A 14,419-nucleotide genomic window follows, 5' to 3' on the forward strand; every position below is an offset into this window, starting at 1 on the left:
CAATAGCTCTACTAGTCAACTTGTTTTGCCTACTAGTCAACTTGTTTTCTAGCATTGTGTTTGTGCCCTAATAAAAATGTCCTCACACCAAAGCAAATATTACCCATGATATATGGCCAGTGGAGAGTTGCCCTGACTATACCTACAAATGAAAAGAGAAAGTTTGGACCAATGCATTTTGCAAACTAAATATTAGCAGCTGAAGGGACGGCTGAGTGTTAGGGAGATTGAATGTAAAATTTCCAAGTACTATTTATCATTTAAAGGTAGGTTTTTCTCTGGATTAGTGTAAAGAAGATAGACGTCTACAAAACCGGCGGCTCTACTCTGTAAACCTTTATTAAGTGTTAGCATATTGACACCAAGGCTGCTACGCTTGTCTATGAAAACTTCCAAAAAACAAACAAACAAACAAAAAAACCATGATTTCTATTCAAATTGTGTGAATTATGTGAAATATAACGTCCATGACAATGGCTAACCTTATTGGATTTGCTGATCCTGGAACTGATGAGAAAGGCCAAATGTTTTGATTTAATGCACAGGACTGATGGAGATGAGTCAGCTTGCCATGTATACTGTGAAGTTACAGGATCAGAGGGCTATTCCACTGGGAAGATTTTATCACTGTAAACAGAATTAGATACATCTCAGAAGTGGATATTCATAAAAAGCAGTTCGTCTTATTAGTCTTTGCAGAAAATTGTTTCCAAAGATTATGGTTGCCCATGTGTAATGAGTTGGCTTTGCTGGGAAACTGTTTATTTTCAACAGCCAACACAGTTGCTTCATTGTTTTACTGTTAATTAGCTAAGGATGCAGTTTAACTGAGATCAAAGTATTCGAGATGCAAAGCATATTCGAAAGAGAAAAATGTCTAATTAACTCCATTTTTTCCTAGCCAACGGAGATAACCCAAGGCAGAAATCAGATGTGCTTACTTACTGCTTAACTTTATCTGAAGGAGGGAACGGAAGAGCCTCTTTGGGTTATTAAAAGATAATTAGAGAGGCTGAGGAATGTACACATGGAAGCAATGACACAGGTATAGGAAAGTTTGATGCCAAATGAGAAAGGATTTTTGAATAAGGGGACCTCCTTAAGCTACTTGAAGTGGGACTTGAAAATAATTTTTCCCAGATTGTAAGAGATTTATTGAATTCTTCCCCCACCCCATTTTTGGTTGAGAGTTGAAGACAGTAATAAAAGTCAAAGTCATTAATTATATTAAGGAAGTATGATTGGTAGGGATGTGTGTGTGTGTGTGTGTGTGTGTGTGTGTGTGTGTATTGCTAAATCACTCCTCATATTATACTGGTGTGGGGGAAAAAACAGCAATCACGTCTTGGATCTGAAAGAGCTCTGAGGCCACATATACCCATTTCTCCTTGGTCCCCTCAACATGCCTTCCAAAATTAGCCTTTTCTTTTATATTTGCCACATACTGGAAATCACAAGCCAGATATTACAGCTATGAAAATTAGCACAGATCTATCTTGTCAGAATCTAGACAGGATTTCTTTAAAAAAGAATAAAAGTGAGTTTTGCTTCTAAATCAAATGCATAACCCATTAGGACTAAGGTCTTCACAGTACATTAGGTTTGGACACGTGGAGTAAACTGGTGGGAACGCTCATTTGAATAATTTACTTGAGGGCAGGAACATATCCGCCCTCTTCTCTGCTGTGTCTCTAGCTCCTAGCAAAATGCATGGCTTGTAGTACAAAGGCTATATAAATCCTATCAAATGTTTTATGGATAAATGTTTTATGAATGGATGAATAAAATAATTTGGGAGTCAAGTAAAATATTCAAATCTGGATTTTTCTTAATAATTAAAAATAGTGGTTAAGGCTAACATTTGCCAAACATGTACCGCGTAGTTCCAGACTCTGTATTAAGAGTTTTACCTGCATCATGGGCAAGTTAAGCTCTTGTCATAATTTGACCTGGGACTTCTTGTGAGATTATATACCCCAAAGGAGAGAAAGAACAGATAACAGGAGAAAAAGGGATTGAAGTACGGGAATCAGAGCATGGGTGAGGAGTGGTGCAGTAAACCCAGCATCACTCACAAACATGGATCTCTCACTTTTCCTGAGTATTTATTCAGCCATCCACATTTATTTAGTGCAATACCTGACATTCCCACTGGCTCGACAGACCCATGGAAGCAGAATCACTGATTCAGAAGTGTTCAGCCAGTCAAGAGAGTCATTTTTAAAATTCATTTTACAAAAGAACTTATTCAGGGCTTGCCCTATACCAGACATGGTCCCAGGGATTCAGCAGTAAACGAGAACTCGACTTTTGCTTGTACACCTGTCCTCGCTGAGCTTCTAAGCTGTGGGGGAGGTTCACAAACAAAATAAATTTTTCAACTGTTCAGTAACCGTGAAGTCACCACAGTAATCAAGATAATGTGGGATCAGTGAAGGGAGAGACACAAACGTCACTGGAACAGAATGGAGAGTCCAGAAATCAGCCCACACAAATATGGCCAATTGATTTTTTTAAATAAACTTGTTGTTTTGAAATAATTACAGATTTATAGAAAAGTTGCAAAGATAATAGAGAGTTCTCATATACCCCTTTCAGTTTTCCCTAATATTTATATCTTACATTTCTGTAGTATATTTTGCAAAACTTAGAAATTAACATTGGTACAGTACTATTAACCAAACTCTAGACTTCAGTTGGTTTCAGCACAGTTTTCCACTAATACCCTTTCTGTATCCCAGAATCCAATCCAGGATACCACATTGCAATTGGCCAGTTCATTTTTTGCTGAAGGTGCAATTAAATAAAAAAAAAAAAAGGAATAATTTTTTCAACAAATTATGCTACAGAAATTTGCACTTACATATATAACAGAATAAAGTTGAACCTAAACCTTACACTTTATAAGAAAAACAACATGGATCATAGACCCATTTACATAGATCTAAATATAAAATGTAGAGCTACAAAACTTTCAGAAAACAAACATTTGTAAAAATTTTCATTACCTAGGGTTAGGCAAAGAGGTCTTAAAAATAACACCAAAAGCAATATTCTTAAAAGAAAATGTTTGGAGTTCCTCAAAATTAGAAGTTTTTATTTGCAAAAGACACTGTTAAGAGAACAAAAAGACAAGACACAGACTGAGAGAAAATATTTGCAAATGCTATATTTGAAAATAACTCATATTTAGAATATATAAAGAAATCTCAAAATTCAACAGTAAGAAAATCACCTACCCAATTAAAAGGTGGGCAAAAGACTTTGTCAGACATTTCAGCAAAGAGAGTGTAGGGATGAACACTGACCACATGATAAGGAATTGAACATTATTTGCCAATAGGGAAATGCAAATTAATGTCACCATGAAATACCACTGCACATCTGTTAGAATGGCTAAAATTAAAGACACTGACAATGCTAAGTGCTGGTGAGGATGTGGAAAAACTGGAACTCTTATATACTGCTGATGGTAATGCAAAAATATAGTCACTCTGAAAAACAGTTTGGCACCTGTAACAAAGTTAAAAATATACGCATCTATGACCTAGCAATCCCACTCCTGGGCATTTATAACAGAGCGGGAATTCACAAATTGTGGCCAGCAGGCCAAGTCTATTACATTGCTTACTTTGTAAATAATCAAAATAAGGTTTTTTGGAACACAGCAATACTTTTATGTATTTTCTTTGAGTGCTTTTACACTATACAATAGAGACTTTATGGGCCCACAAAGCTAAAATATTCACTATTTGTCCCTATATAGAAAAAGGTGACCATCTACTGCTCTAGAGAAATGAAAACATATGTCATGTCTACCCAAAAACCTGTACACAAACGTTTTTATAGCAGCTCCATTCATAATCACTAAAAACTTGAAACAACTCAAATGCTCTTCGACAGATAAATGGCTAAACAAATGTGGTACATCCATACAAAGAAAGTATTTAAAAGGAACAGTATTTAAAAGGAGCAAGCCATTAATATAGGCAACAACTTAGAGACTTTCAAAGGCTTTGTACTTGAGTGAAATAAACTAGTTTCAAAAGATTAGTTACCGTACATTTCCATTTATATAACATTTTTAAAAAGACAAAATTCTAGTAAGGGAAAACAAACAACTCAGTAGTCACCATGGATTATGGGTGGCAAGAGGGTATTTTTAAAAAGTATGTGGTATTTTCACAAAGCATGTGGTATTTTCACGTGGTGATAGTTTCACCTAGTCATACTGGTGGCTTCATAAATCTATGAACGTGTCAAAATTTATAGAACCGTACACCAAAAAAGTAAATTTCACAAATAGTCAGGAGTAGACTTGAGATTTTTACCCAACTCTGTGTTACCCCGTTACCTTTTGACCCAATGTACTCAGAGGTCTCAGTCATTCGATTGCTGTCACTTTCTGAACAAGTCATGGTGGCTGTGTTGAAACTTGGATGACCTTATTCCCTTGGGCTCGGGTACCTACTAAGCATTGTGCCTGGGGCCAAAGCCCTTTGCCTGTTCTCCAGTGTCACAAGGTATCTGGCTCCTTCAATCTATTTCTTTCCGTGATTTGGGGCAGAGACATAAGCTCCCATACCTTTGGATACCCAAGTAGCAGCTAGGCCATCATCAACATCATTATGACCACATTCATTATATCTTAACATTTTTTAGTCCTTTCTAAAGGTTTTCAAACAGCTGTTATTTTTACTTGAACGTCACAACCACTCAGGTAGAGAGATGGGTGGGGCAAGAATTATTTATCCACATTTTGTAACCAAGAAAATGGAGACTTAGCCAGACTGAAGAATTTCTCCAATGTTACAAGGTAATATGTGACGGAGGACTGTTTAGACTGTAACATGTGTGACTCCTAGCAAACGCTGTTTTTTCCACTACTTGGCTTTTTATATAGGTCATTCTTGACCTCTTCTGGTTCAGATTGTTGAACCATGGGGTAAAGGCATTCATAAAGCTGTCATGCAAAATTTAGCTTAGAGGGAGACCTCATTGATAAATGAGTGTTTTTCTGAGTGTATCAACACATCTGCCTATTTTCTGAGGTCTGCCGAGGCCAGAGTTCATGAGCTTTACCTGCAGTCATTATAGAGCTTTGTCATCTGAAACTGAACCCCATCTCATTTCTTAGATTCTTTTCTTCAGCAAACACAGAGCACAGCAAATAAACTTTCTATGACCCATCATTCTTGAAGAGGAAAGTTGGATCATTTGGAAAAATAAATACTTCAGCCTTGCCTGATGTGTTTTTTAATAATAACCTTCTTTCCAATTCTTAATTAGATTTAGTCAGCATGTTTGGTCATGCGATTACTAACCTTGCCTTTTGTTGTTGCTCACCGCCCCTGCCCCAAAATATTTATGTTAAAAACAGGTTTTTCTAAACCATTCAAATCTCGAATTAGAAAGCATGTAGTTTTCACATATTGAGCAGCAGAGATTTAAATGAGAAGATAATGGAGGTAAAAAAAAAAAGTATTTGACTATCATTAAAGTAAAATAATTGCTTTATTCTCTGAATAGAAAATGACATCCTAGTGTAATTAATAGGCCAAATAGAAAGAATAGATGAGCGAATTAATTAATTAAATGTCATTAATTCCCATTTCTTCCCCTCTCAGCTTACTTTCTCTCCACTTTTCATATACCATAGAGAAGGATGAACAGATACAAGAGAAATGGTGCAAGGAGAATAAATTGTGATGTGCATTTGAGAAAGCAGGTTTGCTCCAAAGAGAGGCTGGCAGAGCCAAGCGATCTGTGCTTACTGAGCCAGACTATAATTTTATTAGCTCGCTGCTGTCTTTGAAAGTGCTAAATTTCTGCAGTTTCCCCTGGGCAGGTGATTCAGCACCTTCTACATGAACGGCCAGATCTGACTGAAATTTCACTCTTGTGTAACCAGATTATTGTTGCTGAGTCAAAAGGAGACATGATGCTGTGTCTACATATCAATGCGTGTCTGTGTATTTCTTTACTGGGATGTTTATTTTTTCTCATGTGCATACTTTCCTACTCAGCCTACTTTCTGCGGTGGCATATGCTGTAGTTTCTAAATTATATTGGTTCATTATTTCTGACTCTTGTGACATTTATCCCTATTACTCACCCTTAAGGACCTGTTTCCAGTCATTGCTGGAGATAGAATCAGAGAAGAATAACACACACGAAATGATTTCTGGTTTTAATTTTAATGGCAACTGCAGTCTCTTTCTCGATTTAGTTATTTTTCTTGGAAATAATTCCTGAACGTCTAGTTTCAGGGAGAAACCATCACCAAATAAACATAACATCAAGTTTGTCTTAATGTAATAGGATGGCATTTAGTACTATCAAATATTGTTACTATGCCTTACAGCGATGAATAAGAGAAGGAATAAATTCACTAATTTTTTGTAAGTTACGTGGAGGAAGAAATGTAATTTTGTATAAATGCGTAAAATTTGGTCAATGTATGTATAAACACCCACACAGGCGTGCCATGGGGAACATGAGACCCCTACACGTGCTCACTCACGTGGTCTGGTTAAGATGGTTTCATGTGGCCTCACAGCAGGGGCTGTGGCTGCAGGCGGTGGGGAGTTTGCCAGTGCCACAGGTACAAAATGCTGTTCCTCCTTGCAACAACTTTTTTGAGCATCTCTTATATACCAGACACTGATAATACATCAATAGGAAGGCAAGATCTCTGCTGCCCTCTTGGAAGTTTTATTTTAATGGAGAACATTCATTAAACAAAGAAGATAATTGCAAGGAGCGATTACTGTTATGAAGGAAATGAATAGGAAGACATGATCAAGGATGATGAGAGACAAATAGTGGAGAAAGAGAATACTTTAGGTAGGGTAGTGATTGCAGGCCTGTCTAAGAGGTGACATCTAAGCTGAGATGAAGGAAGATGAAGAGCCAGCCACAAGGGAAAGTATTCCAGGCAGAAGGAACAGCAAGTGAAAAGCTGGAGGCTGGTCTTGGGGGCACAGAAGAGGGATCAGGTTGGTTGGAATGTGGAGAACCAAGTGCGCGTAGGTGTGTGATGAGATTGGAGTCACTTGGGTATATATATGTAGACCATGGTGAGGGGTTAGTTTATTTTAAGTGCGAAGAGAAGGGTTTTAAACAGGACAGATCTGTGATCTGACAGCAGCTCATTCTGGCTACTGGGAGGAAGAAGGAGGATTGTGAAAGAGATGGAAGGAGAGAGAAAGCAGAGAGAGCCAATTAGGAAACAAGTGTAGTTTCCGAGCAAGAGAGGAAGTGAATGGCACTGCCTAGCAGCAGATGAGATGGAGAAACACGGGTGTGTGTGTGCGTGTGAATAATATGAAAAACAAAGGATCTGCTTATTTATTGGAGGTGAAGAATGAGAGAAAGGAAAGAAATGAGAAGAGCTCCTGGGTCTACTGTGGCCATTTAGGTTAATTTTATGAGGCCATGCAGAAGTCTTCCTGGAGAAAGTTGCATTTTATGGCAAACACCCTGACTTTTTCCTTGGGGAAGGAAAGTGATCTGGCAGCTGACTATCATACAAGACTTAAGGGGCCAAAGTCGTAGTTTACCTTTGTGATCACTGCCCCTCGCAGAGCCATGGAACTATATGAACTGAGCTCCAAGATCTTATAACCCTTGAGGATGCTGAGGTTTACAGCGGTACAGACTGCACCTTCTAATAGCCATACCTTGGGTGGAGGTGAGAGCGTAGTGAGAAGAAGAACTGAGCCAAACAGAACAATTGGTGCAGTGCGTCCCTCATCACTACCCTGTATTTCCAGGAAATCTCCTGATTGGTGTTCTTTCTATAGTTCATTTTTGCCTCTTAGTCTCATCGCTGGGAAAGTCAGTGTAGGGAGGGGCAGACTAAAATACCACCACCAGAGGGCAGCATCGAGCTGTCCACACCCAGATCAGCCCCAGGGGTTAAGTGCCCCATTGAGGGGAAAATACAGACCAACCTGGTCCTGGAGGAGAGCAGTGCTGGAGTCAGGAAGTGCTGCTGCTGAAGCAAACCAGGGGTGAAAAAAATGTTTCTTATAGCCAAGGTATCAAGAAAAACAAGAGTCATTGATGCAAACAATGACAAACTAAATGTAACTATAACTTACACAGTTCAAATAACAGATTAAAAAATATATTTTTATCTTTAGCTACCATGCATGGAGTGTTATGTGACTGACAGTGATAAATATATGATCCCATTTAAGCTTTACATCAACCCCAGAAAGCTACTTTTTGTCCCTATTTTGCAGGTGAGAAAACCAAGTAAGATATGAAGATCACTGGTAGGGGCAGTTTTGTCTAACTACAAACGTCTGTTTAGCTGCAAAACCTCCCCTCAAGGATGCCATACATTTGCTTATTATTCTCCCAGCATTTGCAGGATGCTCTAGGGATAGAAATGAAGTCTTATGTAAGACTTGGATCTTGACCTTGAAGTATATACACTTTCAAAACGGAGAAAACAAATTAAACAACTAAAGAATTATACAAACAATGATATAGAATCCAGAGTTTAACAGCTTGGTAAAGCTATGTCTTCACAGCTCTCCAAGTGCTTTTCACCTATACCACACAACAGCCATAAGCAGAGTCACCTTCAAATTTAAAAAGATGGATGAGAGTGAGGTGTAGTCATGCATTCATTCAATCATTATTGTCCAAATATTTAATGAGTATCTCTGATTATGACAAACACTAGGATATTATACTAAAAAACGCCTGGTCCCTCCCCTTGAGGAGATTATAATCTAGTTTGGGGTGGTGAAAAATAAACAATAGCAAGTAAACCAACAACAAAAAAATGGAGGATTGCAATTATACATACCATAAAAAGGGTCCGGTGGTGAGCTATTATCCCTGGTGACCTCAGCCCTTGGTCCAACAATATCTTAACCTTGATTACTATTACCTACTTCTCCACTCCAGCTACCCAGCAACATGTCTCAAACAGGTCTTCTATGATCTCTACCTTCCTGAATGCCTCTGTGACCATAATCTCACAAACGTGCGTCTGTCACACTCCCTTAGACTGAGTCAGCCTATGCTATGTTCTCAGGCTGTACTCCCCTTATGATTTCTCTTGCTCAGTCTGGACTCCATGGATGGTCAATTCAGCGATGTCCTTATTTCTGCTCTAAAATCCTCCAGACCTTCCCCAGAATTTCTCCAGCTGCGCCCATTTGACTTTTTTTGCTCTCCACACAGAATAGGGAATCTCTTGCCCCCATAGTCATTCCATGGTAAGGGTGAATGGTACTTGAGATGAATCTCATAGAGGTGACTCATGCATGCAGGCATGCATACACACACACCTACATTCCTTACTTTATTTCACTGGTAGGTATTGACCACCAACTATTTTCCAGCATTGCCATTGGCACAGAGACACTGCAGAGCAGTCTAGGGTCGGGGAGAAGCAGCTCAGGTAGACTGAAGCATATAGAAGAAATGGGGTGTCTTGGTACAAGTTGAGGCCAGAGAGGTGGCACCCTTACCTGCATGGTTTCAAGGTCATGTTAACATGGTGAACTTATTGTAAGAGAAGGAAACAAAGGAAAGATTCTGGGCAGAAGTGTGACATGATTTGATTTGCAGTCTCTAAAACATCACTCTGGCTGCCGTGTGGGGAACAAAGTATATGGGGGCAGAGCAGGAAAAAATGGAAAGAAGCTAAAAGCTGGTGTGGTAACCTGGGCGGGAGGCGATGGCTTCCTGTGGGTAAAAGTTCCACTAGTTGAACACTGAGTCCTCTCCAACCTCTGAAGCCCTTGTACTCTGTGATCCCTCACAAGTGCCTCAAGGCTCTGGCCCCAGTCTCCCTCCCCTAATTTATCTCATGCAGAGATCCTTGCCCCCCATACTGTACGCCATGCTCTAAATGAAATGAACAGCTCTCTGTTCCCTGAACACTCTGGTACATTCTCCCCTCCAGGCCTTTGCTCAAGCTGTTCTCTCAACCTGAATAATCCCACCCCCTCCCCTTCCCATCTGTTCCTGTGTTCAGCTCTTTTATAAAGGCTACTCTGGTCACTACAGATAGAATGGATCCAGTCCTCCTTGTAATTTATGTTTATAACTTTATTATATTACTGTTACAGTATGACTTGCATTTTAGTTAGTTCTTTCCTGCTATTCCCTCAATTGTGAATCTTCTAGGAGAGGAAACATATTTTGTTAGTATTTTTATTTTCTTCTTCAAATCCATACTGCCTTGCTCAGTGGGATATCTTAGGGGGCATTAAATGTTTGTTGTATCAAATAAAAAGAATCCAATTTAGTCTAATCCAATCGAATCCAATTGAGTTCAGCTCAATCCAATTCAATTCAGTTCAGTTCAATTCAGTTCAGTTCTTTGCGTATTAGTTATTTCCTTTACAGACATAAGCCCCTTAAGTTTATGTACTTGTATTATGCTTCTTTGTGTGTTCTACCTAGCTAACACAGCATGCACTCAACGAATGTTTCTTGATTTGTTCACTTAAAATGAAAGACATTTCTTGATAGTAGAAGTATAAGCTGGCCTTGGACCCTTATTTCTTTCTATCTTGTAAATGCCGAAACTGTTTCTTATGTCAAATGTGGCATGTGTCAGCTTGAAAGTTATAATTCCATGTAATTAAACAGTCAGAAAATATAATATGTACTCTTAAGGAATTTCAGTGCAGGTCTAATAAAATAAAATTAGTTTAGGTGGCTGTATGTAAAAGCATTAACATATTACATTATTCTTGGTAGGTTCAGCTTTAAGAGAAAACAAAAGTCATTACTGAAGGTGGAGGTGGGTGGATTGTGGCGATGGTGATATGATACCGTAAAGAACTTCCCCCTAAATATTTACTTTACCAAAGAGAAGCCTTCTATGATCTTCAAAGCTGAAGGTGACCTTCATCATATCCTAACTGTTCAAAGACATTATCTGTTACTCTAGAGACCCTGTCAGATCTAATTCATTGGCACCACATTCAGAGCACTTTACAAAGAGGTCCAGGCTCCCTTCTGAGCCTCGTCTTTAAGGACATATACGGCTCCCTCCTTATGTAATGAAAGATGCCCTTGTAAAAGGCTCTATTTTTTAAATCATGGTAAAATATTTATAACATCAAATTTACCATTTCAACTATTTTTAAGTGTATAGTTAAGTGGCATTACGCACATTCATATTACTATGAAACCATCACCACCATTCAGCTCCAGAACTGAAATTCTGTACCCACTCATATTTACTTTTTTAAATTATAAAATGTCTTCTAACAGTAGGACGTTCAAACACTATCGAAGTGTATAAAGTAAAAAGTGTAAGTTCTTCTTCTACTATCCATTCCAGACCCACTTTTTGCTATTAACAGTTTGTTGTATATCCTCTGGATCTTGTGAATGTGTGTGTGTGCATACCATGTTCACTCAAGCTGACAGGTCCATAGCAATATATTGCTTTATAAAAGTTAAATTATAATATATGTAGTGTTGTTGTTTTTTTAATTTATCAAGTATCATGGATCCTTTCCCATGTTCTAATATACAGCTGTACGTCATTCCTTTTACTGGCCATTTAGTATTCCATCATATATATATGCACTATAATTTAACTATTGCCCTAATGATAAGTTTTACATACAGTGTTACAACAGAAATCCTGGTACACTCAAGCAAACGTTCCTGTAGGACACATTTTTAAAAGTTAAGTTCCTAAATATAAAGGTTTTCCCATTAGGAAAATAAATTTATATAAACTGACTACCAGATTACTCTGAACAAATGTTTTACTGCTTGTTTCCCAGTAGCGTGCTGGGAATAAGGGGTCTGTGTTTAGCAGCCATCATTAACTCACATCGTGGGTTTGCTTGAAGTCACATTCCTCTTTCATGGGGCTCTAGATGCTCTCGGAGGAGGAGCTAATGGAAAAGAAGGGAAACCGCCAAGGAAGCAGTTAATTCGTAGAGCGTGATGGGTGGGTCCGGCGCGGAAATGATGACATCCGGGCTCCTACATGGACTTTTCACTTTGCCTGTGCAGAGCAACGGCCTTGGGCGTGTGTCCCACTTGCTTGGTCTAACTCTTCCTCGCATTTAGCACTTCCTCCCCACTCATCCTCATGAAAATTCTGGGCTTCGAGCTAGACCTCGACCCTGTCAACATTCATAAGTGGGAGAAGAGCTGTGCCTTAGATACACACGATTTTCAACTTTGACCGATTCAGATTTTCCCAAACATGCAGCGAGCCTGTGGAAAAGAATGGCCTAGTTGAGAGTCGAGCTCGAAACTTCTGAGGACTATTTTCTGCCTAGCGTTAGCAAAAATCCAAAGTAGAACTCTCATCATTTGGGGTAAAGGAGACTTGTGTCAAGTTTTGTTTTTTGTTTGTTTGTTTTTTTTTTTAACTGACAAACCCAGGCAGTACTTGTAGTAATTCGTGACTCTTCAGTATTTACACAGCATAAGCTTACATCCATTAGAAAAGCATGTTGTTCGTTTAATTTTCCACTAAAATCAGTGGTTTTAATTAAAGAGAAAATTAATAAAATTTGAAATTTAAAGAGGAGTGATGTGTTTTGCCAATAAAGGACCATGCTAAGTCCTGCAAAAAAAAAAAAATCTAATTTTCTATAATTAGCTTAGATGTAATTCATTCATTAGAAAAGCAGTCATGTATACAAGCAGAAAACCAGACTGCTGAGCTGGAGAGAAACTAGATTCTGAGAATAACCGTTGAATAGCAGAAAAACATTAAGCCAGTTTTTTGGGTTTTTTTTTCTTTTATCTAGTATATTCCATGGCGGCTTTCCATAGCAACTCTATGAAAGGGGCCTCTTATTTTAGTGCCAAACCTATCTGAAATGAGATGATTTTCTTAAGAACAGTTTTTCCATAAGCCCAGGTTTTAAGGGCAAGAATATCTGATCTCACCCTCCTCATGACTAAGTCAAAAGAAAAGTGATTGAGAAAACTTGTTCTGTGGTCATGACTCTGAGTATTTAAAAAAATCAACAAGGAGCTTTGGAAATAGATAAAATCTAAATTCTCAATGTATCAATGTTGAGGCATGGGGTATTGCCACTGTGACCCTGCTCTGAGCTATTTGTTAAGCTGGAAGCCTTTCAAATATGAAAAAGGATTCCTCATAGGTATCTACCAACAAGTTGCCAGCACACTATAGTAAATTTTTAGGTGTCTCTGTCCAAATTGCAGTGATCCCTATAACTGTTTTCACTTTGAGTGGTGGCTCCTTAGCAGTCAATCTATGTTGTGTGACTCTAGTGGCGCTTTCCCACCACTGGCCAATCAAATTCCGTTTTCCAGGAATCTGATATTGGAAACAATTATGATTGAGACAGAGCTGGTAAATGGAAGAAATCTTTCAGGAATTGTGGACTCCCCAATGTAAAGAGACAAGCAGAGAAGACAGATGGAAAAACTCTTTATGGTTTCTGGTTCAGGTAATTTTCTGAAGCCTGGCTGAGTTCTTGACTTTGGGATCTTCATGATACCCCATCTTTATAACAGATTCCACAGTTTTGCTTTATGTCAACCTGAATAGAATTCTGTTACTTGCAACAAAATTCTAACTAGCAAGATTTCATTATTTTTTATGGCTGAGTAATATTCCATTGTATGTCTGTACCATATCTTCTTTATATTTTTATCTATCGATGGACACTTAGATTGCATCCATATCTTGACAATTGTAGATAATGCCGCAATGAACATAAGGGTGCACACATCTTTTCAAATTAGTATTTTTGTATTCTTTGGCTAGATACCCAGAAATGAAATTACTGGGTTATGTGGTAGTTCTATTTTTAATTTTTTGAGGAACCTCCATACAGTTTCCCATAGTGGCTGCATCAATTTACATTCCGCCCTACAGTGCACAAGGGTTTCCTTTTCTCCACATCCTCACCAAATAGTACTCAATCATAAAAAGAATGAAATTTTACCATTTGCAACAACATGGATGGACTTATGCTAAGTGAAATAAGTCAGACAGAGAAGGACAAATATTGTATGATTTCACTTACATGTAGAATCTAAAAAACAAAACGAACAAACAAAACAGAAACAGACTCATAGATAAAGAAAACAAACCGATGGCTGTAAGTGGGTAAGGTAAGGTCATGGGGGGAAGGCCAAAAATGGTGAAGGAGAATAAGGAATACAAATTTCCAGTTCTACATTAATCATGAGGATGTAATGTACAGCACAGGGATATTGTAATAACTGTACAGTGACAGACAGTTGCTAGGCTTATTGTGCTAATCAGTTCATTAGGTACATAAATGTTGAATAACTATGTTATATACCTATAACTAATATAATATATGTTAACTATATTTTAATTTAAGAATAATTTTAAGTTCTAACTGATGCACATGTTGGAGCATATATTTAAGGAGAGGTCAGATAGATGTAGAAGACAGAGAGG

The sequence above is a fragment of the Pteropus alecto genome, unplaced genomic scaffold (assembly GCF_000325575.1).
Source record: "Pteropus alecto unplaced genomic scaffold, ASM32557v1 scaffold78, whole genome shotgun sequence".
NCBI classification, from domain to species: Eukaryota; Metazoa; Chordata; class Mammalia; order Chiroptera; family Pteropodidae; genus Pteropus; species Pteropus alecto.